General features: G+C 43.1%; 6 pseudogenes; all 6 read left to right on the top strand.

The window, feature by feature from the left end:
* Positions 1-566: 566 nt before the first annotated feature.
* LOC137115763 (5S ribosomal RNA) lies at positions 567-685 on the top strand (annotated as a pseudogene).
* Positions 686-1542: 857 nt separating this feature from the next.
* On the top strand, positions 1543-1661 carry LOC137115789 (5S ribosomal RNA; annotated as a pseudogene).
* An 867-nt stretch (positions 1662-2528) lies between these two features.
* On the top strand, positions 2529-2647 carry LOC137115785 (5S ribosomal RNA; annotated as a pseudogene).
* An 857-nt stretch (positions 2648-3504) lies between these two features.
* On the top strand, positions 3505-3623 carry LOC137115760 (5S ribosomal RNA; annotated as a pseudogene).
* A 1801-nt stretch (positions 3624-5424) lies between these two features.
* Positions 5425-5543, top strand: LOC137115787 (5S ribosomal RNA; annotated as a pseudogene).
* A 251-nt stretch (positions 5544-5794) lies between these two features.
* Positions 5795-5913, top strand: LOC137115788 (5S ribosomal RNA; annotated as a pseudogene).
* Positions 5914-23673: the final 17760 nt, after the last annotated feature.

Genomic DNA, 23673 nt, shown 5'->3' with positions numbered 1-23673 from the left:
ACAGCTAGCGAGGCTCTTTCTAGCAGCAGCACCTGTTTGCTGTTCTTGGTTTCCAAACCTTATTTAGCATTTTTGAATTGTTAGGTTTTGTGCCGTGGTTTTGTTTATAAATTGTATATTTTGTAAATAGTATTAAATCTGTAGGGGTGAACTGCCATTTTCTTTGGACTGTTTTCACATTAGGGAGTTAGGGTTAGCGACTGTCTTTTGGTTTGTTTATTTCTATCAGGCTAGCTAGCACTTTCTGTGGGAAATGGCTTATTTTGTTTATTATGTTGGCCTTGGTTCGCCCTGAGTTGTAGTGTCATGTTTTGTTTGACACTTTCTTTCGTTTAAAATAAATATCATTCTGTTGGAACATCTCGATCCTGGATTTTGGTTTGGGGATCGGAGAGGGAACATGCTAATTTATCTTTGTATGTTGCACCCTGAGCCCCTAGACAGGGGCGTAACAGACCAGTACAGTTATAGTACTTTGTACTTTGCCACATTTATCTTCTTCTTAGCAAGTGTCATGCATTCTGCTTCTCCAGCGTTTTTAAGAGCTGTTGATGATGTCAAATGCAGCTTACGGCCACACCGCTCTTTAAGCGCCCGATCTCGTCCGATCTCGGCAGCCAAATAGGGCCGGGCCTGGTTAGTACTTGGTAGGAAGACCGCCTGGGAATACCAGGTGCTGTAAGCTTTTTTGCTTGGGTTTACGGGCAGCACAAGCTGGTGTTACTGCCTATTTATTCATAGAAATTGTTCTATATTTTCATCAAATTTTGTTCTTTCATTGCTGTTTTGCTACTTTATTGGTTTGTCAACCATCGTGCTTCATTACTAGTAGACCATGTTACGGTCCTGGCCATATGTGTTGTTTTTATTTTGTTGTTCTTATAGGTGCCCTGCCTGATTGGCCGGATTTGGGGGAAGTACAGGAAGCTGATTGGTCCATCCTACACTTCCTGGAGTTTTAAAAGTACGGTTCCCAACAGCTAGCGAGGCTCTTTCTGGCAGCAGCACCTGTTTGCTGTTCTTGGTTTCCAAACCTTATTTAGCATTTTTGAATTGTTAGGTTTTGTGCCGTGGTTTTGTTTATAAATTGTATATTTTGTAAATAGTATTAAATCTGTACGGGTGAACTGCCATTTTCTTTGGACTGTTTTCACATTAGGGAGTTAGGGTTAGCGACTGTCTTTTGGTTTGTTTATTTCTATCAGGCTAGCTAGCACTTTCTGTGGGAAATGGCTTATTTTGTTTATTATGTTGGCCTTGGTTCGCCCTGAGTTGTAGTGTCATGTTTTGTTTGACACTTTCTTTCGTTTAAAATAAATATCATTCTGTTGGAACATCTCGATCATGGATTTTGGTTTGGGGATCGGAGAGGGAACATGCTAATTTATCTTTGTATGTTGCACCCTGAGCCCCTAGACAGGGGCGTAACAGACCAGTACAGTTATAGTACTTTGTACTTTGCCACATTTATCTTCTTCTTAGCAAGTGTCATGCATTCTGCTTCTCCAGCGTTTTTAAGAGCTGTTGATGATGTCAAATGTAGCTTACGGCCACAACGCTCTCTAAGCGCCTGATCTCGCCCGATCTCGGCAGCCAAATAGAGCCGGGCCTGGTTAGTACTTGGTAGGAAGACCGCCTGGGAATACCAGGTGCTGTAAGCTTTTTTGCTTGGGTTTACGGGCAGCTCAAGCTGGTGTTACTGCCTATTTATTCATAGAAATTGTTCTATATTTTCATCAAATTTTGTTCTTTCATTGCTGTTTTGCTACTTTATTGGTTTGTCAACCATCGTGCTTCATTACTAGTAGACCATGTTACGGTCCTGGCCATATGTGTTGTTTTTATTTTCTTGTTCTTATAGGTGCCCTGCCTGATTGGCCGGATTTGGGGGAAGTACAGGAAGCTGATTGGTCCATCCTACACTTCCTGGAGTTTTAAAAGTACGGTTCCCAACAGCTAGCGAGGCTCTTTCTGGCAGTAGCACCTGTTTGCTGTTCTTGGTTTCCAAACCTTATTTAGCATTTTTGAATTGTTAGGTTTTGTGCCGTGGTTTTGTTTATAAATTGTATATTTTGTAAATAGTATTAAATCTGTAGGGGTGGACTGCCATTTTCTTTTCATTGTTTTCTCTTGTTTTCACATTAGGGAGTTAGGGTTAGCGACTGTCTTTTAGTTTGTTTATTTCTATCAGGCTAGCTAGCGCTTTCTGTGGGAAATGGCTTATTTTGTTTATTATGTTGGCCTTGGTTCGCCCTGAGTTGTAGTGTCATGTTTTGTTTGACACTTTCTTTCGTTTAAAATAAATATCATTCTGTTGGAACATCTCAATCCTGGATTTTGGTTTGAGGATCGGAGAGGGAACATGCAAATTTATCTTTGTATGTTTCACCCTGACCCCCTAGACAGGGGCGTAACAGACCAGTACAGTTATAGAATTTTGTACTTTGCCACATTTATCTTCTTCTTAGCAAGTGTCATGCATTCTGCTTCTCCAGCGTTTTTAAGAGCTGTTGATGATGTCAAATGCAGCTTACGGCCACAACGCTCTCTAAGCGCCCGATCTCGCCCGATCTCGGCAGCCAAATAGAGCCGGGCCTGGTTAGTACTTGGTAGGAAGACCGCCTGGGAATACCAGGTGCTGTAAGCTTTTTTGCTTGGGTTTACGGGCAGCACAAGCTGGTGTTACTGCCTATTAATTCATAGAAATTGTTCTATATTTTCATCAAATTTTGTTCTTTCATTGCTGTTTTGCTACTTTATTGGTTTGCCAACCATCGTGCTTCATTACTAGTAGACCATGTTACGGTCCTGGCCATATGTGTTGTTTTTATTTTGTTGTTCTTATAGGTGCCCTGCCTGATTGGCCGGATTGGGGGGCAGTACAGGAAGCTGATTGGTCCATCCTACACTTCCTGGAGTTTTAAAAGTACGGCTCCCAACAGCTAGCGAGGCTCTTTCTGGCATCAGCACCTGTTTGCTGTTCTTGGTTTCTAAACCTTATTTAGCATTTTTGAATTGTTAGGTTTTGTGCCGTGGTTTTGTTTATAAATTGTATATTTTGTAAATAGTATTAAATCTGTAGGGGTGAACTGCCATTTTCTTTGGACTGTTTTCACATTAGGGAGTTAGGGTTAGCGACTGTCTTTTGGTTTGTTTATTTCTATCAGGCTAGCTAGCACTTTCTGTGGGAAATGGCTTATTTTGTTTATTATGTTGGCCTTGGTTCGCCCTGAGTTGTAGTGTCATGTTTTGTTTGACACTTTCTTTCGTTTAAAATAAATATCATTCTGTTGGAACATCTCGATCCTGGATTTTGGTTTGGGGATCGGAGAGGGAACATGCTAATTTATCTTTGTATGTTGCACCCTGAGCCCCTAGACAGGGGCGTAACAGACCAGTACAGTTATAGTACTTTGTACTTTGCCACATTTATCTTCTTCTTAGCAAGTGTCATGCATTCTGCTTCTCCAGCGTTTTTAAGAGCTGTTGATGATGTCAAATGCAGCTTACGGCCACACCGCTCTCTAAGCGCCCGATCTCGTCCGATCTCGGCAGCCAAATAGAGCCGGGCCTGGTTAGTACTTGGTAGGAAGACCGCCTGGGAATACCAGGTGCTGTAAGCTTTTTTGCTTGGGTTTACGGGCAGCACAAGCTGGTGTTACTGCCTATTAATTCATAGAAATTGTTCTATATTTTCATCAAATTTTGTTCTTTCATTGCTGTTTTGCTACTTTATTGGTTTGCCAACCATCGTGCTTCATTACTAGTAGACCATGTTACGGTCCTGGCCATATGTGTTGTTTTTATTTTCTTGTTCTTATAGGTGCCCTGCCTGATTGGCCGGATTGGGGGGCAGTACAGGAAGCTGATTGGTCCATCCTACACTTCCTGGAGTTTTAAAAGTACGGTTCCCAACAGCTAGCGAGGCTCTTTCTGGCATCAGCACCTGTTTGCTGTTCTTGGTTTCTAAACCTTATTTAGCATTTTTGAATTGTTAGGTTTTGTGCCGTGGTTTTGTTTATAAATTGTATATTTTGTAAATAGTATTAAATCTGTAGGGGTGAACTGCCATTTTCTTTGGACTGTTTTCACATTAGGGAGTTAGGGTTAGCGACTGTCTTTTGGTTTGTTTATTTCTATCAGGCTAGCTAGCACTTTCTGTGGGAAATGGCTTATTTTGTTTATTATGTTGGCCTTGGTTCGCCCTGAGTTGTAGTGTCATGTTTTGTTTGACACTTTCTTTCGTTTAAAATAAATATCATTCTGTTGGAACATCTCGATCCTGGATTTTGGTTTGGGGATCGGAGAGGGAACATGCTAATTTATCTTTGTATGTTGCACCCTGAGCCCCTAGACAGGGGCGTAACCGACCAGTACAGTTATAGTACTTTGTACTTTGCCACATTTATCTTCTTCTTAGCAAGTGTCATGCATTCTGCTTCTCCAGCGTTTTTAAGAGCTGTTGATGATGTCAAATGCAGCTTACGGCCACACCGCTCTCTGAGCGCCCGATCTCGTCCGATCTCGGCAGCCAAATAGAGCCAGGTGCTGTAAGCTTTTTTGCTTGGGTTTACGGGCAGCACAAGCTGTTGTTACTGCCTATTTATTCATAGAAATTGTTCTATATTTTCATCAAATTTTGTTCTTTCATTGCTGTTTTGCTACTTTATTGGTTTGTCAACCATCGTGCTTCATTACTAGTAGACCATGTTACGGTCCTGGCCATATGTGTTGTTTTTATTTTGTTGTTCTTATAGGTGCCCTGCCTGATTGGCCGGATTTGGGGGAAGTACAGGAAGCTGATTGGTCCATCCTACACTTCCTGGAGTTTTAAAAGTACGGTTCCCAACAGCTAGCGAGGCTCTTTCTGGCAGCAGCACCTGTTTGCTGTTCTTGGTTTCCAAACCTTATTTAGCATTTTTGAATTGTTAGGTTTTGTGCCGTGGTTTTGTTTATAAATTGTATATTTTGTAAATAGTATTAAATCTGTAGGGGTGAACAGCCATTTTCTTTTGATTGTTTTCTCTTGTTTTCACATTAGGGAGTTAGGGTTAGCGACTGTCTTTTGGTTTGTTTATTTCTATCAGGCTAGCTAGCACTTTCTGTGGGAAATGGCTTATTTTGTTTATTATGTTGGCCTTGGTTCGCCCTGAGTTGTAGTGTCATGTTTTGTTTGACACTTTCTTTCGTTTAAAATAAATATCATTCTGTTGGAACATCTCGATCCTGGATTTTGGTTTGGGGATCGGAGAGGGAACATGCTAATTTATCTTTGTATGTTGCACCCTGAGCCCCTAGACAGGGGCGTAACAGACCAGTACAGTTATAGTACTTTGTACTTTGCCACATTTATCTTCTTCTTAGCAAGTGTCATGCATTCTGCTTCTCCAGCGTTTTTAAGAGCTGTTGATGATGTCAAATGCACCTTACGGCCACACCGCTCTCTAAGCGCCCGATCTCGCCCGATCTCGGCAGCCAAATAGGGCCGGGCCTGGTTAGTACTTGGTAGGAAGACCGCTTGGGAATACCAGGTGCTGTAAGCTTTTTTGCTTGGGTTTACGGGCAGCACAAGCTGGTGTTACTGCCTATTTATTCATAGAAATTGTTCTATATTTTCATCAAATTTTGTTCTTTCATTGCTGTTTTGCTCCTTTATTGGTTTGTCAACCATCGTGCTTCTTTACTACTAGACCAGTACCGTTTTAGTACTTTGCCACATTTATCTTCTTCTTAGCGAGTGTCATGCATTCTGCTTCTCCAGCGTTTTTAGGAGCTGTTGATGATATCAAATGCAGCTTACGGCCACACTGCTCTCGAAGCGCCTGATCTTGTCCGATCTCGGCAGCCAAATAGGGCCGGGCCTGGTTAGTACTTGGTAGGAAGACCGCCTGGGAATACCAGGTGTTGTAAGCTTTTTTGCTTGGGTTTACGGGCAGCACAAGCTGGTGTTACTGCCTATTTATTCATAGAAATTGTTCTATATTTTCATCAAATTTTGTTCTTTCATTGCTGTTTTGCTACTTTATTGGTTTGTCAACCATCGTGCTTCATTACTAGTAGACCATGTTACGGTCCTGGCCATATGTGTTGTTTTTATTTTGTTGTTCTTATAGGTGCCCTGCCTGATTGGCCGGATTGGGGGGCAGTACAGGAAGCTGATTGGTCCATCCTACACTTCCTGGAGTTTTAAAAGTACGGTTCCCAACAGCTAGCGAGGCTCTTTCTGGCAGAAGCACCTGTTTGCTGTTCTTGGTTTCCAAACCTTATTTAGCATTTTTGAATTGTTAGGTTTTGTGCCGTGGTTTTTTTTTTATAAATTGTATATTTTGTAAATAGTATTAAATCTGTAGGGGTGAACTGCCAATTTCTTTCGTTTAAAATAAATCTTCTGTTGGGGCCTGGTTAGTACTTGGTAGGAAGACCGCCTGGGAATACCAGGTGCTGTAAGCTTTTTTGCTTCGGTTTACGGGCAGCACAAGGTGGTGTTACTGCTTACTTATTTATAGAAATTGTTCTATATTTTCATCAATCTTTGGTCTTTCATTGCTGTTTTGCTCCTTTTTTGGTTTTTCAAACATTGTGCTTCATTACTAGTAGACCAGTACAGTTATAGTACTTTGTACTTTGCGACATTTATCTTGTTTTTAGCAAGGGTCATGCATTCTGCTTCTCCAGCGTTTTCAAGAGCTGTTGATGATATCAAATGCAGCCTACGGCCACACCGTTCTCGAAGCGCCCGATTGGAGGAGGACAGGGGTATGGTGTTTCTGAGTCATGGTGCTGCAGGAAGAGACACGTATGTGAGCTGCTTCCCGTGTGACGTGCATTTTTCGTTTTCTTATCTGTTTTTTGCCTATCCAGTGTAGTGCGTTTGACATTGCATTAATTATTTTTATTAAACCCCCCGGCGGAGTTTCTCCTTTCAGGGGTGCCTTTATATTTCGTGGTTTTTCTAGTTTTTGAACTGTTTTTTTGTTTTTTTACACGTGCTTTCTGATAAACCGCTCATAATGGAGAACGGCAGAGGCATACGAGAAGAAGAAGCTTGTTTAACAGTAGCTGGAAAGCGTTACGTCGCGGTACGAGTTGACTGTGTTGGCTGAGGTGGTGGGGGAAGAGAAAGTTAAGACAATGGAACTGCTGAGAGCAATACGTGATGTATGTGGAGGCATTGTTGCATTGCGTGAGACAGGGCTGAATAAATATGAGCTGACAGTCAAGAGCGAAGCTGGAAAGAAAAGACTTTTAGATGGATTTAAAGTGGGTAGAGCAGTGGTGATGGTGAAAACTTTAGTTATTGATGAATTGGTAGTGTCATTTTTGAATTTGCCTGCTGTGATGCCCACAGCCTCGGACACACCCTAAATTTCTTTGGTAATGTTTTCACTTACCTTTTTCCTTAAGTTTGGTTTCTTGTTATTAAGTTTAAGTTGTATTAATTGAATTTCTCTTTTTCTTGTGTTATCATTTTGCTGATACGGGCGTGTTGGCCATCCAGATAAAAGATTGGATTGAGGCCTTTGTAGACTTTAAATACTACCTACTGGGCCTGGATTGTACCAAGTACCCCGTTTGACGCGGGGAGGGGAAAATATGGGGAATATGTTTCCTTAGACGTTATAGGTTATTAAATGTTGTTTGGTTCATTATTTTGTTATTGCTTTTTCATATTTGAGTAATGGGATGATGTTGGTAAACTGTTTGTCTAGAGTTTGTTTATAATTTGTCCAGTTATAGTTATGTCTACCCCTTGTGTGTCATATTGGTTTGGCCAGCCAGTATATATGTTGCCCCTTGTGTGTCACTCAGGTTAGGTCTGTTTTGTCTCTGTTGTGATTAGAACTTATGTTGTAATTTCAGTTTGATAGTTTAAGTTCAGCTATCTTTTGTTGACCTCTTTTAGGGCCCACATTTTGTTAATAAATTGAAATTTCTTTGTATATGTTGCATTTGGGTAAATAAAACCCATTTTCTTTGTGACTTTACTCCTGTGTCCTGTGTCTACCTGCTTGGTCCCTGACATTTGGTGGCAATGGTGGGATCATTCAGTACAGGACACAGGAGTTTTTTTTTCTTTTCCCCTCAATTTTTCCCCTTTTGTTAATTATTTGGAATGAAGCCTCGAAAAGGAGGACAGACAGATGGAAGAGGTGTCCAAAATCAGCAGGCTGGTTTAGAGGAACCAATTAATGACATGGAAGAGGAAGCTTCTGGAGGGGCTAAGACTGAGGGTGAAGGTAAAGAACCTAACATTTCGGATCTGTATGCAATCCTTCAGACCCTCATGGGGCAGCAAGAAGCACGTGAGGCTCAAAATAAAGTGGAAGCTGCAAGGCAGGAACAACGCTATAAAGCACTACAACATCAGTTCCAATTGTTGCAGCCCCTCAGACCCATCAGAGACAAGTCACCAGTGTGGGTAAGTCTCCCACAAGGGAGACTGAGCCAGCAAAGTTATTTTCAAAACCTTATGGCAAACTGCCAGTATGTTATCTCTGTGGGCAAGGGGGCCATACTAAACCAGTCTGTCCAAAAAATCCTGTTAAGCTAACTCAGATGTGCTTGGTACCTCGATATACTGTTGAACCTAGAACTGAGGGTAGTCAAAAAATGAGATTGCCAACAGTTGAAGTTAATGGACAGCTGTTGAGGGTTTAATTGATACTGGCAGTGATCAGACTTTGGTGCATAGTAAAATGCTACCACCTAACATGGTATGTGTTAAAGAGACAGTTCAGATTTGCTGTGTGCATGGCGACAAAAAACCTTATCCTACAGCAGATGTGTATTTAAAGGTGCATGGACAGGTCTACCTTCTGAATGTCGGAGTTGTACAGAATTTACCATTTTCAGTGGTATTAGGTCGTGATCTGCCAGTACTCTTGGATTTGTTATACTTAACCCAAAAATGCTGTGTGGCTATGACTAGAGCTCAATCTAAGAAGTCAGATCAGCTGCTAGAAACACTTAGTGCCTTGCCCTTCTTTGATGCTGACCTGGAGGCGGCACCCGGGAAGTCTCGGAAGTCACGCAGAGAGAGGAGGCAGGAAAAGTTCCAACGTACAGTTGTTAAACCAGCAGTTGATCCTGTGCCTGAGGTACAGGTAGACTTTAAGGTTCCTACCAACATTACTAGCTTGCAACAAAATGATCCAGCTTTGAGCCCACTATTGCAGAAGGCAAAAGAGAGGAAGAAAGGTACTGTGGCTGACTGCAATCTAGAGGAAGAATTCTATTTACATAATGGTGTGCTTTATCGTCAGCAGGGAGCAGCCAGCCAGCTAGTTGTCCCCCAGGCTGCTCGGGAGGGTGTTCTTACTCTGGGTCATTCTGTTCCCTGGGCTGGCAACTTGGGAAAGCACAAAACCACAGCACGTATTAAACGACAATTTTATTGGCCTGGTATGCGTACTGATGTTGCTCAATTTTTTAAGAGTTGCCCTCAGTGCCAGAGGACTTCATCCAACACCCCCTCCAGAGCTCCTCTCCAGCCTCTTCCAATCATCTCTACCCCTTTTGAACGCTTGGGCATGGACATTGTTGGTCCAGTGGAGAATACCAGGTTCTGTAAGCTTTTTTGCTTGGGTTTACGGGCAGCACAAGCTGGTGTTACTGCTTACTTAATTATAGAAATTGTTCTATATTTTCATCAATCTTTGGTCTTTCATTGCTGTTTTGCTACTTTATTGGTTTGTCAACTGTCGTGGCAAAGTCTGTAAGGCAAGTTAGGAGGCAAAAAGGCAACTTACAAGTGAATGACAACGGTGAATTTAATCAGCAAAATAGAGAAACATGCAGAGCAGAACAGAGCTACATTCTAGAGTGGGCCAATCTGATTGACCAAGATGTGTAGGTTGTTCAGCCTTTTATACATACAACTTAACAGCTGGGTTCACACAAAGAACAAAGGGATGAGTCAATGCAAATCAACCTTCATACAATGCGGTCAGGAGTCTTGATTAGCAAGTTCATGTCACTTTGTTCTTTTGTTTCAATTGTCTTTTAAGTCCTTGGGATTGATGATTTATGCTGGTTCCCGTGGGCTCCCTTCTGGGAAGCAAATGTTCAGGTGTAGGTAGTTTTATAGTTGATATCTAACTAACACACTTCTTTGTGTGGCCAGAGACAGGATGTCTTGCTGGGGAGCAAAAGGTGAGGAGGCCCTGGTGTAAGCAGGTTTGATACTGGGTCTGCCAAAAGTGTGAAACGTTGAAACAGTGTTACCTAGATTATGAAATTTCCCTCACAAAAGTTAGTCGCTGCTGATCCTGGTAGTTCTCTGGGGGAAACACTGGGCTGGGGATGGGGTTGTTTACCCAGGGGCCTGGAAGGCAGCAGCTTGCTGCGGCTGGTCCTGGTACCCCTGGGTGCCCCACTCTTCCCTTAGAATCAGTAGTATGGGCACAGGGAATACCCCATTATTCCCTTGGGAGACCTGGGAAGGCCGCAGCTTGCTGCGGCTGGTCCTGGTCCTCCTTGGAGGTGCCCAGGGATGGGGTGGGTGAACATTGAGGTTGAGCCGGGAAGGCAGCAGCTCGCTGCGGCTGGTCCTGGAGCTCCCTGGATGTTTACTCCACCTACATTTCACTGAAAGAAGAAGAGCAGGAGGAGGAAGAAGAGAGCCATCTTCTCGACCTTACCTAGGCAGATTGGAGTAACCTAACAGTGCCAACAACCAATCTGCAAACCTGAACAAGGAGCATAAGTGCGGCCCTCCACTTGGACAATACACGGAATGCAACAATCTACAACTTCAGCAACCTTAAACCAGGTCAGATCTTCTGTCCAACAGCAGATATTAAATTACACACCATCTCAACTGGACAAAATTAATCGTCTAAATGCTCCTCGTTAAAAACTGCTAAACCTAACTACAATAACTAGAAGCAAACGTACGTATTGCTCCAACTAGCTCTGATGCCGCTAACCTAATTGTTCCCTAACCCTAACCAGTCGAAACCAATACCTAACCCTAAAGACTCTGAAACTGTTGCCTAAACTCGAAAAAGCCCTGATGTCGCTGACCCTAATCATCCCCTAACCCTAACCACTCCGTCTTCATGCCTAATCCCAAACAGTTGGAACCCACTCAGCGCTGTCAGAAACACTCGTCTTGAAAAGGCGGACAATCCTCTTCCCATCAGAGGCATCCAAACGTCTACCAGCTCAACAAACAGCTGTCTCAGGACCTCCTGGGTACTGTCTTTTATGCCAGTCTCTAAACAAGAAAATTATTCAACTCAAAGTCTATCTGATTCCAAAACAACACAGCTGTCACAGGGCCTCCTGGGGGCTATGTTTAATGTTAATGTCAGCACAAGTTAATGTAGTCAACTCAAAGTCTATTTGACTCCAAAACAGCACGGCTGTCTCAGGGCCTCCTGGGGGCTGTGTTTAATGTTAATTTCAACACAAGCTAATGTAGTTGACTCCAAAACAGCACAGCTGTCTCAGGGCCTCCTGGGGGCTGTGTTTAATGTTAATTTCAACACAAGCTAATGTAGTTCACTCCAAAACAGCATAGCTGTCTCAGGACCTCCTGAGTGCTGTTGTTAAACTTAACCACTGCAATTAGGAAATAGTCTTTACCGCAACAAAAGTTTATCAGTCTGCAAAAATCTTTCTCCATACAGCTGTCTCAGGGCCTCCTGGGGGCTGTGTTTAATGTTAATTTCAACACAAGCTAATGTAGTTGACTCCAAAACAGAACAGCTGTCTCAGGGCCTCCTGGGGGCTGTGTTTAATTTTAATTACAACACAAGCTAATGTAGTTGACTCCAAAACAGCATAGCTGTCTCAGGGCCTCCTGTGGGCTGTTGGTAAACTTAACAACTGCAATTAGGAAATTGTCTTTACCGCGACAAAAGTCGACCAGTCTGCAAAAATCTTTCTCCACACAGCCTTCTCAGGGCCTTTTGGGGGCTGTGATTAATGTTAATTTTAACACAAGCTAATGTAGTTGACTCCAAAACAGCACAGCTGTCTCAGGGCGTACTGGGGGCTGTGTTTAATGTTATTTTCAACACAAGCTGATGTAATTGACTCCAAAACAGCACAGCTGTCTCAGGGCCTCCTGGGGGCTGTGTTTAATGTTAATTTCAACACAAGCTAATAAAATTGTCTCCAAAAAAGCACAGCTCTCTCAGGGTGTGCTGGGGGCTGTGTTAAATGTTATTTTCAACACAAGCTGATGTAATTGACTCCAAAATAGCACAGCTGTCTCAGGGCCTCCTGGGGGCTGTGTTTAATGTTAATTTCAACACAAGCTAATAAAATTGTCTCCAAAAAAGCACAGCTCTCTCAGGGCCTCCTGGGAGCTGTTGTTAAACTTAAATACTGCAATTAGGAAATCGTCTTTACCGCGACAAAAGTCTATCAGTGTGCAAAAACCTTTCTCCACACAGCTGTCTAAGGGTCCCCTGAGGGCTGTGTTTAATGTTAATTTCAACACAAGCTAATGTAGTTGACTCCAAAACAGCACAGCTGTCTCAGGGCCTCCTCGGGGCTGTTGTTAAACTTAACAACTGCAATTAGGAAATTATCTGTACCGCGATAAAAATTGACCAGTCTGCAAAAATCTTTCTCCACACAGCTGTCTCAGGACCTCCTGGGGGCTGTTGTTAAACTTAACCACTGCAATTAAGAAATAGTCTTAACCGCAACAAAAGTTTATCAGTCTGCAAAAATCTTTCTCCATACAGCTGTCCCAGGGCCTCCTGGGGGCTGTGTTTAATGTTAATTTCAACACAAGCTGATGTTATTGACTCCAAAACAGCACAGCTGTCTCAGGGCCTCCTGGGTGCTGTGTTTAATGTTAATTTCAACACAAGCTGATGTAATTGACTCCAAAACAGCACAGCTGTCTCAGGGCCTCCTGGGGGCTGTGTTTAATGTTAATTTCAACACAAGCTAATAAAATTGTCTCCAAAAAAGCACAGCTCTCTCAGGGCCTCCTGGGCGCTGTTGTTAAACTTAAATACTGCAATTAGGAAATCGTCTTTACCGCGACAAAAGTCTATCAGTGTGCAAAAACCTTTCTCCACACAGCTGTCTCAGGGTCCCCTGGGGGCTGTTGTTAAACTTAACCACTGCAATTAGGAAATAGTCTTTACCGCGACAAAAGTTTATCAGTCTGCAAAACTTTTTCTCCATACAGCTGTCTCAGGGCCTCCTGGGGGCTGTGTTTAATGTTAATTATAACACAAGCTAATGTAGTTGACTCCAAAACAGCACAGCTGTCTCAGGGCCTCCTGGGGGCTGTGTTTAATGTTAATTTCAACACAAGCTAATAAAATTGTCTCCAAAAAAGCACAGCTCTCTCAGGGCGTGCTGGGGGCTGTGTTTAATGTTATTTTCAACACAAGCTGATGTAATTGACTCCAAAACAGCACAGCTGTCTCAGGGCCTCCTGGGGGCTGTGTTTAATGTTAATTTCAACACAATCTAATAATAATGTCTCCAAAAAAGCACAGCTCTCTCAGGGCCTCCTGGGAGCTGTTGTTAAACTTAAATACTGCAATTAGGAAATCGTCTTTACCGCGACAAAAGTCTATCAGTGTGCAAAAACCTTTCTCCACACAGCTATCTAAGAGTCCCCTGGGGGCTGTGTTTAATGTTAATTTCAACACAAGCTAATGTAGTTGACTCCAAAACAGCACAGCTGTCTCAGGGCCTCCTGGGGGCTGTGTTTAATGTTAATTTCAACACAAGCTAATGTAGTTTTCTCCAAAACAGCACAACTGTCTCAGGGCCTCCTGGGGGCTGTGTTTAATGTTAATTTCAACACAAGCTAATGTAGTTTTCTCCAAAAAAGGACAGCTGTCTCAGGGCCTCCTGGGGGCTGTGTTTAATGTAAATTATAACACAAGCTAATGTAGTTGACTCCAAAACAGCACAGCTGTTTTTGACTCCATAATGGCACAGCTGTCTCAGGGCCTCCTGGGGGCTGTGTTTAATTTTAATTACAACACAAGCTAATGTAGTTGACTCCAAAACAGCAGTTGTCTCAGGGCCTCCTGGGGACTGTTGTTAAACTTAACCACTGCAATTAAGAAATACTCTTAACCGCAACAAAAGTTTATCAGTCTGCAAAAATCTTTCTCCATACAGCTGTCCCAGGGCTTCCTGGGGGCTGTGTTTAATGTTAATTTCAACACAAGCTAATGTAGTTGACTCCAAAACGGCACAACTATCTCAGGGCCTCCTGGGGGCTGTGTTTAATGTTAATTTCAACACAAGCTAATGTGGTTTTCTCCAAAACAGCACAACTGTCTCAGGGCCTCCTGGGGGCTGTGTTTAATGTTAATTTCAACACAATCTAATGTGGTTTTCTCCAAAACAGCACAACTGTCTCAGGGCCTCCTGGGGGCTGTGTTTAATTTTAATTACAACACAAGCTAATGAAGTTGACTCCAAAACAGAAGAGTTGTCTCAGGGCCTCCTGGGGGCTGTTGGTAAACTTAACAACTGCAATTAGGAAATTGTCTGTACCACGACAAAAGTCGACCAGTGTGCAAAAATCTTTCTCCACACAGCCTTCTCAGGGCCTTTTGGGGGCTGTGATTAATGTTAATTTTAACACAAGCTAATGTAGTTGACTCCAAAACAGCACAGCTGTTTCAGGGCGTACTGGGGGCTGTGTTTAATGTTAATTTCAACACAAGCTGATGTAATTGACTCCAAAACAGCACAGCTGTCTCAGGGCCTCCTGGGGGCTGTCTTTAATGTTAATTTCAACACAAGCTAATAAAATTGTCTCCAAAAAAGCACAGCTCTCTCAGGGCCTCCTGGGCGCTGTTGTTAAACTTAAATACTGCAATTAGGAAATCGTCTTTACCGCGACAAAAGTCTATCAGTGTGCAAAAACCTTTCTCCACACAGCTGTCTCAGGGTCCCCTGGGGGCTGTGTTTAATGTTACTTTCCACACAAGCTAATGTAGTTGACTCCAAAGCAGCACAGCTGTCTCAGGGCCTCCTGGGGGCTGTTGTTAAACTTAACCACTGCAATTAGGAAATAGTCTTTACCGCGACAAAAGTTTATCAGTCTGCAAAACTTTTTCTCCATACAGCTGTCTCAGGGCCTCCTGGGGGCTGTGTTTAATGTTAATTATAACACAAGCTAATGTAGTTGACTCCAAAACAGCACAGCTGTCTCAGGGCCTCCTGGGGGCTGTGTTTAATGTTAATTTCAACACAAGCTAATAAAATTGTCTCCAAAAAAGCACAGCTCTCTCAGGGCGTGCTGGGGGCTGTGTTTAATGTTATTTTCAACACAAGCTGATGTAATTGACTCCAAAATAGCACAGCTGTCTCAGGGCCTGATGGGGGCTGTGTTTAATTTTAATTACAACACAAGCTAATGTAGTTGACTCCAAAACAGCACAGTTGTCTCAGGGCCTCCTGGGGACTGTTGTTAAACTTAACCACTGCAATTAGGAAATAGTCTTTACCGCGACAAAAGATTATCAGTCTGCAAAAGTCTTTCTCCACACAGCTGTCTCAGGCCCTCCTGGGGGCTGTGTTTAATGTTAATTTCAACACAAGCTAAAGTAGTAGACTCCAAAACAGAACAGCTGTCTCAGGGCCTCCTGGGGGCTGTTGTTAAATTTAACCACTGCAATTAGGAAATAGTCTTTACCGCGACAAAAAATTATCAGTCTGCAAAACTTTTTCTCCATACAGCTGTCTCAGGGCCTCCTGGGGGCTGTGTTTAATGTTAATTATAACACAAGCTAATGTAGTTGACTCCAAAACAGCACAGCTGTTTTTGACTCCATAATGGCACAACTGTCTCAGGGCCTCCTGGGGGCTGTGTTTAATGTTAATTATAACACAAGCTAATGTAGTTGACTCCAAAACAGCACAGCTGTCTCAGGGCCTCCTGGGGGCTGTGTTTAATGTTAATTTCAACACAAGCTAATGTAGTTGACTCCAAAACGGCACAACTATCTCAGGGCCTCTTGGGGGCTGTCTTTAATGTTAATTTCAACACAAGCTGATGTAATTGACTCCAAAACAGCACAGCTGTCTCAGGGCCTCCTGGGGGCTGTGTTTAATGTTAATTTCAACACAAGCTGATGTAATTGACTCCAAAACAGCACAGCTTTCTCAGGGCCTCCTGGGGGCTGTGTTTAATGTTAATTTCAACACAAGCTAATGTGGTTTTCTCCAAAACAGCACAACTGTCTCAGGGCCTCCTGGGGGCTGTGTTTAATTTTAATTACAACACAAGCTAATGTAGTTGACTCCAAAACAGCAGAGTTGTCTCAGGGCCTCCTGGGGGCTGTTGGTAAACTTAACAACTGCAATTAGGAAATTGTCTGTACCACGACAAAAGTCGACCAGTCTGCAAAAATCTTTCTCCACACAGCCTTCTCAGGGCCTTTTGGGGGCTGTGATTAATGTTAATTTTAACACAAGCTAATGTAGTTGACTCCAAAACAGCACAGCTGTTTCAGGGCGTACTGGGGGCTGTGTTTAATGTTAATTTCAATTGACTCCAAAACAGCACAGCTGTCTCAGGGCCTCCTGGGGGCTGTGTTTAATGTTAATTTCAACACAAGCTAATAAAATTGTCTCCAAAAAAGCACAGCTCTCTCAGGGCGTGCTGGGGGCTGTGTTTAATGTTATTTTCAACACAAGCTAATGTAATTGACTCCAAAACAGCACAGCTGTCTCAGGGCCTCCTGGGGGCTGTGTTTAATGTTAATTTCAACACAAGCTAATGTAGTTTTCTCCAAAACAGCACAGCTGTCTCAGGGCCTCCTGGGGGCTGTGTTTAATGTTAATTTCAACACAAGCTAATGTAGTTTTCTCCAAAAAAGGACAGCTGTCTCAGGGCCTCCTGGGGGCTGTTGGTAAACTTAACAACTGCAATTAGGAAATTGTCTGTACCACGACAAAAGTCGACCAGTGTGCAAAAATCTTTCTCCATACAGCTGTCTCAGGACCTCCTGGGGGCTGTTGTTAAACTTAACCACTGCAATTAAGAAATAGTCTTAACCGCAACAAAAGTTTATCAGTCTGCAAAAATCTTTCTCCATACAGCTGTCCCAGGGCCTCCTGGGGGCTGTGTTTAATGTTAATTTCAACACAAGCTAATGTAGTTGACTCCAAAACAGCAGAGCTGTCTCAAGACCTCCTCGGGGCTGTTGTTAAACTTAACAACTGCAATTAGGAAATTATCTGTACCGCGATAAAAATCGACCAGTCTGCAAAAATCTATCTCCACACAGCTGTCTCAGGGCCTCCTGGGGGCTGTGTTTAATGTTAATTTCAACACAAGCTAATGTAGTTGACTCCAAAACAGCACAGCTGTCTCAGGGCCTCCTGGGGGCTGTGTTTAATGTTAATTTCAACACAAGCTAATGTAGTTTTCTCCAAAACAGCACAGCTGTCTCAGGGCCTCCTGGGGGCTGTGTTTAATGTTAATTTCAATACAAGCTAATGTAGTTTTCTCCAAAAAAGGACAGCTGTCTCAGGGCCTCCTGGGGGCTGTGTTTAATGTTAATTATAACACAAGATAATGTAGTTGACTCCAAAACAGCACAGCTGTTTTTGACTCCATAACGGCACAGCTGTCTCAGGGCCTCCTGGGGGCTGTGTTTAATTTTAATTACAACACAAGCTAATGTAGTTGACTCCAAAACAGCAAAGTTGTCTCAGGGCCTCTTGGGGACTGTTGTTAAACTTAACCACTGCAATTACGAAATCGTCTTTCCTGCGACAAAAGTCTATCAGTCTGCAAAAGTCTTTCTCCACACAGCTGTCTCAGGCCCTCCTGGGGGCTGTGTTTATGTTAATTTCAACATAAGCTAATGTAGTTGACTCCAAAACAGCACAGTTGTCTCAGGGCCTCCTGGGGGCTGTGTTTAATGTTAATTATAACACAAGTTAATGTAGTTGACTCCAAAACAGCAGAGTTGTCTCAGGGCCTTTTGGGGGCTGTGATTAATGTTAATTTTAACACAAGCTAATGTAGTTGACTCCAAAACAGCACAGCTGTTTCAGGGCGTACTGGGGGCTGTGTTTAATGTTAATTTCAATTGACTCCAAAACAGCACAGCTGTCTCAGGGCCTCCTGGGGGCTGTGTTTAATGTTAATTTCAACACAAGCTAATAAAATTGTCTCCAAAAAAGCACAGCTCTCTCAGGGCCTCCTGGGCGCTGTTGTTAAACTTAAATACTGCAATTAGGAAATCGTCTTTACCGCGACAAAAGTCTATCAGTGTGCAAAAACCTTTCTCCACACAGCTGTCTCAGGGTCCCCTGGGGGCTGTGTTTAATGTTACTTTCCACACAAGCTAATGTAGTTGACTCCAAAACAGCACAGCTGTCTCAGGGCCTCCTGGGGGCTGTGTTTAATGTTAATTTCAACACAAGCTAATAAAATTGTCTCCAAAAAAGCACAGCTCTCTCAGGGCGTGCTGGGGGCTGTGTTTAATGTTATTTTCAACACAAGCTGATGTAATTGACTCCAAAACAGCACAGCTGTCTCAGGGCCTCCTGGGGGCTGTGTTTAATGTTAATTTCAACACAAGCTAATGTAGTTTTCTCCAAAACAGCACAGCTGTCTCAGGGCCTCCTGGGGGCTGTGTTTAATGTTAATTTCAACACAAGCTAATGTAGTTTTCTCCAAAAAAGGACAGCTATCTCAGGGCCTCCTGGGGGCTGTGTTTAATTTTAATTACAACACAAGCTAATGTAGTTGACTCCAAAACAGCACAGTTGTCTCAGGGCCTCCTGGGGACTGTTGTTAAACTTGACCACTGCAATTAGGAAATCGTCTTTCCTGCGACAAAAGTGTATCAGTCTGCAAAAGTCTTTCTCCACACAGCTGTCTCAGGACCTCCTGGGGGCTGTTGTTAAACTTAACCACTGCAATTAAGAAATAGTCTTAACCGCAACAAAAGTTTATCAGTCTGCAAAAATCTTTCTCCATACAGCTGTCCCAGGGCCTCCTGGGGGCTGTGTTTAATGTTAATTTCAACACAAGCTGATGTAATTGACTCCAAAACAGCACATCTGTCTCAGGGCCTCCATGGGGCTGTGTTTAATGTTAATTTCAACACAAGCTAATGTAGTTGACTCCAAAACAGCAGAGCTGTCTCAAGACCTCCTCGGGGCTGTTGTTAAACTTAACAACTGCAATTAGGAAATTATCTGTACCGCGATAAAAATCGACCAGTCTGCAAAAATCTATCTCCACACAGCTGTCTCAGGGCCTCCTGGGGGCTGTGTTTAATGTTAATTTCAACACAAGCTAATGTAGTTGACTCCAAAACAGCACAGCTGTCTCAGGGCCTCCTGGGGGCTGTGTTTAATGTTAATTTCAACACAAGCTAATGTAGTTTTCTCCAAAACAGCACAGCTGTCTCAGGGCCTCCTGGGGGCTGTGTTTAATGTTAATTTCAATACAAGCTAATGTAGTTTTCTCCAAAAAAGGACAGCTGTCTCAGGGCCTCCTGGGGGCTGTGTTTAATGTTAATTATAACACAAGATAATGTAGTTGACTCCAAAACAGCACAGCTGTTTTTGACTCCATAACGGCACAGCTGTCTCAGGGCCTCCTTGGGGCTGTGTTTAATTTTAATTACAACACAAGCTAATGTAGTTGACTCCAAAACAGCAAAGTTGTCTCAGGGCCTCTTGGGGACTGTTGTTAAACTTAACCACTGCAATTACGAAATCGTCTTTCCTGCGACAAAAGTCTATCAGTCTGCAAAAGTCTTTCTCCACACAGCTGTCTCAGGCCCTCCTGGGGGCTGTGTTTAATGTTAATTTCAACATAAGCTAATGTAGTTGACTCCAAAACAGCACAGTTGTCTCAGGGCCTCCTGGGGGCTGTGTTTAATTTTAATTACAACACAAGCTAATGTAGTTGACTCCAAAACGGCACAGCTATCTCAGGGCCTCTTGGGGGCTGTCTTTAATGTTAATTTCAACACAAGCTGATGTAATTGACTCCAAAACAGCACAGCTGTCTCAGGGCCTCCTGGGGGCTGTGTTTAATGTTATTTTCAACACAAGCTGATGTAATTGACTCCAAAACAGCACAGCTTTCTCAGGGCCTCCTGGGGGCTGTGTTTAGTGTTAATTTCAACACAAGCTAATGTGGTTTTCTCCAAAACAGCACAACTGTCTCAGGGCCTCCTGGGGGCTGTGTTTAATTTTAATTACAACACAAGCTAATGTAGTTGACTCCAAAACAGCAGAGTTGTCTCAGGGCCTCCTGGGGGCTGTTGGTAAACTTAAAAACTGCAATTAGGAAATTGTCTGTACCACGACAAAAGTCGACCAGTCTGCAAAAATCTTTCTCCACACAGCCTTCTCAGGGCCTTTTGGGGGCTGTGATTAATGTTAATTTTAACACAAACTAATGTAGTTGACTCCAAAACAGCACAGCTGTTTCAGGGCGTACTGGGGGCTGTGTTTAATGTTAATTTCAATTGACTCCAAAAAAGCACAGCTCTCTCAGGGCGTGCTGGGGGCTGTGTTTAATGTTATTTTCAACACAAGCTGATGTAATTGACTCCAAAATAGCACAGCTGTCTCAGGGCCTCCTGGGGGCTGTTGTTAAATTTAACCACTGCAATTAGGAAATAGTCTTTACCGCGACAAAAGTTTATCAGTCTGCAAAAGTCTTTCTCCACACAGCTGTCTCAGGCCCTCCTGGGGGCTGTGTTTAATGTTAATTTCAACACAAGCTAATGTAGTAGACTCCAAAACAGAACAGCTGTCTCAGGGCCTCCTGGGGGCTGTTGTTAAATTTAACCACTGCAATTAGGAAATAGTCTTTACCGCGACAAAAGTTTATCAGTCTGCAAAACTTTTTCTCCATACAGCTGTCTCAGGGCCTCCTGGGGGCTGTGTTTAATGTTAATTATAACACAAGCTAATGTAGTTGACTCCAAAACAGCACAGCTGTTTTTGACTCCATAATGGCACAGCTGTCTCAGGGCCTCCTGGGGGCTGTGTTTAATGTTAATTATAACACAAGCTAATGTAGTTGACTCCAAAACAGCACAGCTGTCTCAGGGCCTCCTGGGGGCTGTGTTTAATGTTAATTTCAACACAAGCTAATGTAGTTGACTCCAAAACGGCACAACTATCTCAAGGCCTCTTGGGGGCTGTCTTTAATGTTAATTTTAACACAAACTAATGTAGTTGACTCCAAAACAGCACAGCTGTTTCAGGGCGTACTGGGGGCTGTGTTTAATGTTAATTTCAATTGACTCCAAAACAGCACAGCTGTCTCAGGGCCTCCTGGGGGCTGTGTTTAATGATAATTTCAACACAAGCTAATAAAATTGTCTCCAAAAAAGCACAGCTCTCTCAGGGCCTCCTGGGCGCTGTTGTTAAACTTAAATACTGCAATTAGGAAATCGTCTTTACCGCGACAAAAGTCTATCAGTGTGCAAAAACCTTTCTCCACACAGCTGTCTCAGGGTCCCCTGGGGGCTGTGTTTAATGTTACTTTCTACACAAGCTAATGTAGTTGACTCCAAAACAGCACAGCTGTCTCAGGGCCTCCTGGGGACTGTTGTTAAACTTAACCACTGCAATTACGAAATCGTCTTTCCTGCGACAAAAGTCTATCAGTCTGCAAAAGTCTTTCTCCACACAGCTGTCTCAGGGCCTCCTGGGGGCTGTGTTTAATGTTATTTTCAACACAAGCTGATGTAATTGACTCCAAAACAGCACAGCTTTCTCAGGGCCTCCTGGGGTTGTGTTTAATGTTATTTTCAACACAAGCTGATGTAATTGACTCCAAAACAGCACAGCTGTCTCAGGGCCTCGTCGGGGATGTTGTTAAACTTAACAACTGCAATTAGGAAATTATCTGTACCGCGATAAAAATCGACCAGTCTGCAAAAATCTTTCTCCACACAGCTGTTACAGGCCCTCCTGGGGGCTGTGTTTAATGTTAATTTCAACACAAGCTAATGTACGTGACTCCAAAACAGCACAGCTGTCTCAGGGCCTCCTGGGGGCTGTGTTTAATGTTAATCTCAACACAAGCTAATGTAGTTTTCTCCAAAACAGCACAGCTGTCTCAGGGCCTCCTGGGGGCTGTGTTTAATGTTAATTTCAACAACAGCTAATGTAGTTTTCTCCAAAAAAGGACAGCTGTCTCAGGGCCTCCTGGGGGCTGTGTTTAATGTTAATTATAACACAAGCTAATGTAGTTGACTCCAAAACAGCACAGCTGTTTTTGACTGCATAACGGCACAGCTGTCTCAGGGCCTCCTGGGGGCTGTGTTTAATTTTAATTACAACACAACTAATGTAGTTGACTCCAAAACAGCACAGTTGTTTTTGACTGCATAACGGCACAGCTGTCTCAGGGCCTCCTGGGGACTGTTGTTAAACTTAACCACTGCAATTAGGAAATCGTCTTTCCTGCGACAAAAGTCTATCAGTCTGCAAAAGTCTTTCTCCACACAGCTGTCTCAGGGCCTCCTGGGGGCTGTTGGTAAACTTAACAACTGCAATTAGGAAATTGTCTTTACCGCGACAAAAGTTGACCAGTCTGAAAAAATCTTTCTCCACACAGCCTTCTCAGGGCCTTTTGGGGGCTGTGATCAATGTTAATTTTAACACAAGCTAATGTAGTTGACTCCAAAACGGCACAGCTATCTCAGGGCCTGTTGGGGGCTGTCTTTAATGTTAATTTCAACACAAGCTGATGTAATTGACTCCAAAACAGCACAGCTGTCTCAGGGCCTCCTGGGGGCTGTGTTTAATGGTAATTTCAACACAAGCTAATGTAGTTGACTCCAAAACAGCACAGCTGTCTCAGGGCCTCCTGGGGGCTGTGTTTAATGTTAATTTCAACACAAGCTAATAAAATTGTCTCCAAAAAAGCACAGCTCTCTCAGGGCCTCCTGGGCGCTGTTGTTAAACTTAAATACTGCAATTAGGAAATCGTCTTTACCGCGACAAAAGTTGACCAGTCTGAAAAAATCTTTCTCCACACAGCCTTCTCAGGGCCTTTTGGGGGCTGTGATCAATGTTAATTTTAACACAAGCTAATGTAGTTGACTCCAAAACGGCACAGCTATCTCAGGGCCTGCTGGGGGCTGTGTTTAATGTTAATTTCAACACAAGCTAATGTAGTTTTCTCCAAAACAGCACAGCTGTCTCAGGGCCTCCTGGGGGCTGTGTTTAATGTTAATTTCAACACAAGCTAATAAAATTGTCTCCAAAAAAGCACAGCTCTCTCAGGGCGTAATGGGGGCTGTGTTTAATATTTTCAACACAAGCTGATGTAATTGACTCCAAAACAGCACAGCTGTCTCAGGGCCTCCTGGGGGCTGTGTTTAATGTTAATTTCAACACAAGCTAATAAAATTGTCTCCAAAAAAGGACAGCTCTCTCAGGGCCTCCTGGGAGCTGTTGTTAAACTTACTTAATACTGCAATTAGGAAATCGTCTTTACCGCGACAAAAGTCTATCAGTGTGCAAAAACCTTTCTCCACACAGCTGTCTAAGGGTTCCCTGGGGGCTGTGTTTAATGTTAATTTCAACACAAGCTAATGTAGTTGACTCCAAAACAGCACAGCTGTCTCAGGGCCTCGTCGGGGCTGTTGTTAAACTTAACAACTGCAATTAGGAAATTATCTGTACCGCGATAAAAATCAACCAGTCTGCAAAAATCTTTCTCCACACAGC

The sequence above is a fragment of the Channa argus genome, unplaced genomic scaffold (assembly GCF_033026475.1).
Source record: "Channa argus isolate prfri unplaced genomic scaffold, Channa argus male v1.0 Contig024, whole genome shotgun sequence".
NCBI lineage: Eukaryota > Metazoa > Chordata > Actinopteri > Anabantiformes > Channidae > Channa > Channa argus.
Note: the sequence above shows the minus strand (reverse complement) of the source record. Positions and strands in the feature narration are given on the sequence as shown.